Raw genomic sequence first — 6,009 nt, forward strand, 5'->3', positions numbered from 1 at the left:
CTGGTCTCAAACTCGCAGAGATCCTCCTGCCTTTGCCTCCTGAGTGCTGGGATTAGAGTCATGCACCACTATTGACCAGCTGAACAAAGTTTATTCTTAATGTTCTACATACGTGCAGCAAGCCTCCTTCGATATTCAAAAATAATCATTCATGAAAATTACACATAAATTACACATAGGATAAAATGTTGGACCCCTAGCTAAAGTCCATCTTTCCACTAAAAGTCTAAAGGCCTAGAGTTGAGATAAGTAAGGGGAGTAAAGAAAAGGTGGATTTTCAGGAGCTGGAAAGTTTGTCTTATAGTAGGCCACATTAGGCAATATATAGGGAATGAGTGGAGGGTATAATGGATTCTGCTCCTGTTTATGATTCTATGGTAAGTATGTAAGTAAAGCAGACATGCCACACTCAAAAAAAAAAAAAAAAAAAAAAAAAAAACAAGCCCAGCAACATGTCTTTTGCATTGAGGAACCAAAGTAGATGTGGTTTCTTGTGCAAGAGCTGCACAAGATGAAGCCAGCCACAATTGCAGCATAGATGGAGAGGGACTTTCCATGACCCGTGCCTTGCTGTGTTATTGGTGGTTGAGACCTGCTGGGGGAAGGAGAATCATTTTTGTTCCTATTGGTATATTATTGTGTTTCAGTGCCGTCCCCCACTACATATGGACAGCACTGACTGGATTGGATTTAATGGGTTAAAAAAAAAAGTCATTTCCAGGATTGCCAGGGCTACATAGAGAAACTCTGTCTCAAGAAAAAAAGTCATTAGTTGGGAGGGGGACATGATGAGGGGCATATGGGCGTATGGGGAGAGTTAGAGGAGGGAAATGGGGTTGGTATGATCATATTTTATTGTATACATGTATGAAATTCTCAAGAATAAAGAGAAATTAAAACTAAATTGTTTTTTTAACACATTAGCACTAACCATGTTATAGCAGAAAATTGACATGGTTTCCTGAGACTCCATAAAAGGGCCTCTAGGTCTGTAAAAGAATACAAGATATCATTAATTTGAGTTTAATTTGGGCCATTATTAATTCTGCACAAGTACATGTTGGTGTGATACTGATTATTGAGGTTCTGTCTCTTAGCTCCCAATCCATCCATCTATACTTTCCTATGTGATGCTAAGGCTCAGACCCTGGACATTTCATTTTCATGGTGCTAGCTAGTGTCTCTCACACTGGGTTTGCCTACAAAGGACATTACCAAGGGGCTGAACCTGCTAGCAACGCCTGTAATTCTAGCTACTTGGGAGGCTGAGGCAGGTGGATCATAAGTTCAAGGTCAGCTTTGGCAACTTAGACAGACTTGTTTTCAAAAAGGGGGAGCAGCTACTGGGACTATAGCTTGGTGGCATAGCACTTACCTATTAAGTAGCAAGGTGTTGTAGATTTAACCCTAGTCCTTCAAATAAGTAAATAAATAAGACAGCAAAAAGTTACTAGAGAAAGATTAGAAGGCAGAAGAAGGGATTTTTCCTCTTTCTATTTGCCTTTAGTGTATGTGCTGCTTTACCCCAGCAGTCAGAAGGAATTAATGTTATCCTTAAGTTACTTTTGACACCATTCCTTCCTGTAGCATCACTCCTGCCCACAACATCATTCCCTTTGAGCAGTAGAAGGGCCAGCTGCACAGTCTCTTCCTAGACGTCTGAACTATATCCCAGCTGGGGCATGTCTCTGTGTGTGCTTCTGAAATCCTATAGTCCAAACCTGATTCTCCCTTTTCCTAGCCCTAACGGTGGTAGCTGATCCATGAAGCACAATGTCTTTTGGGTTACCTCAGTGTTCAGTGTCATCACTGGCCCTCCATCCCTGACCTTTTTTGGAGGGATTTATTTGAGACAGGATCTCACTCTATACCCCCGTATGGCTTTGAACTTGGGGTGACTTACTGCATCTGCCTCTCCAATGATGGGATGACAGGCATGAGGCACCAAACCTGGCTTCAGTTTTTCCAGTCCATTAACCCACAATCTAAATCTTCTCCATTGTGATATTTTGTGATTTCTGTTTTCCTCAGTGAAGGGTCCAAATCATCTTCAAACAAATCCAAAGGCACTAATAAGATGCCTAGCTTTGGGGGAATGTTGACATTTAGATTTTTCAGGTATTACTAGACGTTAGTTCCCAATAAGCATTATTGTAACCTGAGCAGGCATGGAGGTATAAACCTATAATCTTAGCTTCTTAGGAACCGAAGGCAGAGTGCTCCTAAATTTGAGCCCAGCTTAGGCAATTTAGCAAGATCCTACACACAAATCTTAAAAAGTTCAAAGGGCTGGGCAGATAGCCTGGTGATGAAGTGCTTGGACGGCATACAGCAGACTACAGCAGACTCGGGTGCAGCCTGCAGTGGATGCTCACGGATGCAAGCACACACACAGAAATGAAAGCACAGGAAGAGGACGTGGAGGCCGGTGGTGGGGAGTGGCACGGAGAGAACAGAGCCTGCACTGAGAAGGACAGCATAAATGTTACTGCTGTCTCAGAAGAGGAGGAAAGAAAATCAGGTGGGAAAGTTTTGAGGAAATATCAACCGGGATGTTTTCAAATTTGATTCGAGGTGGAAAACAAGTACCAGTGACTCAGAAATCTGGGGAACTAGATGAATGCCTGGCAGGATAAATGGAAAGAGACACTGGGAACAGTGCACCATTGCTGATGAGGATGGAGTTATAGAATCCTAATAAAATAACCAGAGCAAAAAGACATACCACACAGAGAAACAGCAAGAGCTACGGTGAGATGGCTCAGTGAAGCAGGGCTCTTGCCACTAATCCTAATGACCCAAGTAGGATCCCTGGAACCCATGTGGTCGAATGAGAGAACCAACTCTACACATGCATATGTTCACACACACACACACACACACACACACACACACACACTAAATGCTAATGTCTTAGCTAGGGTTTCTGTTGCTGCAAAGAGACACCATGACCACAGCGACTCTCATAAAGAAAACATTTAATTGAGGTGGCTCACTTGAGGGTCAGCCCATTATCATCATGGAGGCATGCAGGCAGATGTGGTGCTGGAGCTGAGAGGAAGTCAACTGAGACACTGGGTAGTAACCTGAGCATAGGAAACATCAAAGCCTGCTCCTCAGAGACACACTTGCTCCAACAAGGCCACACCTCCTTAATAGTGAAACTCTCTATGAGATTATGGGGGCCAACTACATTCAAACTACCACAGTTAATAAATAAAAGATTCCAAGAATTACAACTTGGGGTTGGAGATATGATTCCTCCATTAAGAACACTTGTTGCTCTTTCAGAGAACCCAGGTTGGGTTCCTAGCACCCCTAAGGCAGCTTACAACTATTAGTCCAGATCCAGGGGATCGGATGCCCTCTTCTGGTCACTGAGGGAACTGCAGGCGCACAGTGCACTTAACAAACATGCAAGCAAAACACTCAACTCACAAAATAAAGTTTTGGTTAAGAGTATTGCCTGCTCTTCCAAAGGTCCTGAGTTCAATTCCCGGCAACCACATGGTGGCTCACAACCATCTGTAATGAGATCTGGCGCCCTCCTCTGGCGTGCAGGCATACATGGAGACAGAATGTTGTATACTTAATAAATAAATAAATTAAAAAAAAATAAAAAAATGAATTGCAGCTTGCTCCTCAGAAGAAGCAATGAAGGCCAGAAAACATCAGGATGATTGCTACAGTACTGAAAACACATGCAACAACTCTCTAGTGACTTCTCATTCCTCATAGGAGAAACTGTAAGGTCCTCAGCTTTCACAACACATTGCTTCAATTCTAGTCACCGTCTGCCCCATCAATATTGCTTAATGTCTTTATGTCACCCCAAACCCTTCCTTTTGCCTCAATAGTCTTACTACACATTTTCCCCCTCACTGTGGCTTAATGCCTCTCTGTCCCTAGATACAACTGTTGATGTGTTTGGCATATTAAAAATACAGGTTGGCTTAAATCTCAATGCCTGACACTGGTATGGACTCTTAAGATATCTGGTACCTAATGTAGGAGCTACCATAAAAAGTGTATTCTTTCCCATAATAGCATAACCATACTGGATCCAGAAATTAAATTTAGTAGGTCCTACTAATTTCTACATGACAATATAAAGCCCGTGGTGACTTCTTGCTATCAGATAGGTAGGACTTTCTTCCCCCTACACATTCCTGTCTGATTGGTACGCTAAACTACATCATTCTAAGTATAAGTTGTCAATAGCTCCCTGGGAAGTGCCTTAAGATATGGAGGGTTCATATTTCCTTTATCACCCCAAATCTCTTCCTTTGGAGTTAATGGTCATGAGCTGCCTGAATGGCTTTTGTTTACTTGAAAGACTTGCTCTGTGTAGCCCTGGCTGCCCTGGAATTTGCCACATAGATCAGGCTGGCCTTGAACTCTCAGAACTTGAACCTGCCTCTGCCTCTCAAGTGCTGAGATAAAAGATGTGGCGGTCTGTATGTTTTATTTTTGTTTTTTCTTGTTTTTGTTTTTTGAGACAGGGTTTCTCTTTGTAACAGTTCTGGCTGTCCTGGAACTCACGTTGTAGAACAGGCTAGCCTCGAACTCACAGAGATCTGCCTGCCTCTGCCTCCTGAGTGCTGGCATTAAAAGCAGGCACTGCCACTGCCCTGTCTTTGTGTGTTTTTAAAGTATACTTTGCATTACTTACTTTTGAAACTATCACTAGAATGTAGGTAGAGTATCTTTTGCCCAGTTTTATGATCTACTTTTCTCAACTAAACTCAGGCTAAGTTGGGGCCACAAGTAATCTGTAGTTTACCTAAGACAGGCCAACCCATGGACCCTTCAACATGCAATTAAGTTAAATGAAGAACAGTGAATTTTTAGGACTTACAGGTAGGCTCTGTATTACAATGCAAGGAAGGAGCTGGAGAAATGGTTCAGTGATCAAGGGCACTGGTTACTGTTCTTCTAGGGGACCTGGGTTTGATTCCCAGAACCCATACACGGTTCAAAACCACCTGTAACTCCCGTTCCAGAAGATCCTATACCCTCTTCTGGCCTCCAGGGGCACCAGCCACGCATATGGCACACAAATACACATGAAGGCAAAACACTTGCACACAGAAAAAAATATTTTTTTTAAAAAGTGAAAGGAAGATGTACTAATGTCTTGGTTATTGACGATGACGTGGTAGACACGGAGTGGGGATGGATGAACGCTGACTCCGTTCCTCATTTAACACACTTTGCAATCTAAGTATATGTTATGGGTGTAGCTACCCTGGAGGCAAAAACACACGTTTCAATCGAGTTGTCTAACCTACAGGGTTTCTTGAGGCGCCACACCTACGCTAAGAAACAAAGGTGGTTGGGAAACAGTGAGGCACTTTGGGTGGCTGCAAGGCTAGTTAGGAAAGAGAAACTGATTAACAGATACCTTGGCAGGTGGCTGGGGCTGCGCCACGGCCATGCCCAGCCCAAGGGCAAAGGTAACTGTCTTTTTCAGCAGGGCTGCAAGCCGGGAGTGAAGGTTGCCCAGGCGCCAGGGCACTCGGAAGTTCCTCGGACAGCTTTTTTTTTTTTTTTTTTTGCTCTTGGTTTTAATTAACAAACATCTTATATTTTTATCCCGGGCTTGTTTTTCTTTGTCGCCCCCTGTCCCTAAGACTCTGCAGCTGGGCGACCCCTTCAGATGTAGGAACCAGCGCAGTCTGGGATGAACTCGGGGCCAACCTTAATGAGCGATCGTAATGACAGGTTTCAGCAGCGCTGAGAGAGGCGGAAAGTAAGCCGCCTCGGAGGATGCTGGGGGAAGAACCCCGCGGCCGACAGGCCCAGCGCTGCACACCTTCTTCTAGCTGAGCGCCGCGCAGTCTCGGCTCACAGACCACTCAAACGCCGAGCCGGATTGACAGGCCAGCTCGGCCAATCCCGGAGTGGCGCATTCCGCTGTGGCGTCAGGGGCGGGCTCCGCAGGCGATAGAGCCTATCCGATTGGGCGCGGAGCGGGTTTCCTGCCCGTACCGGCCCGCCCACCGGTTG

The sequence above is a fragment of the Microtus oregoni genome, unplaced genomic scaffold (genome assembly GCF_018167655.1).
Source record: "Microtus oregoni isolate MIOR12 unplaced genomic scaffold, Mior012 000028F_ref0000031, whole genome shotgun sequence".
Classification (NCBI taxonomy): Eukaryota; Metazoa; Chordata; class Mammalia; order Rodentia; family Cricetidae; genus Microtus; species Microtus oregoni.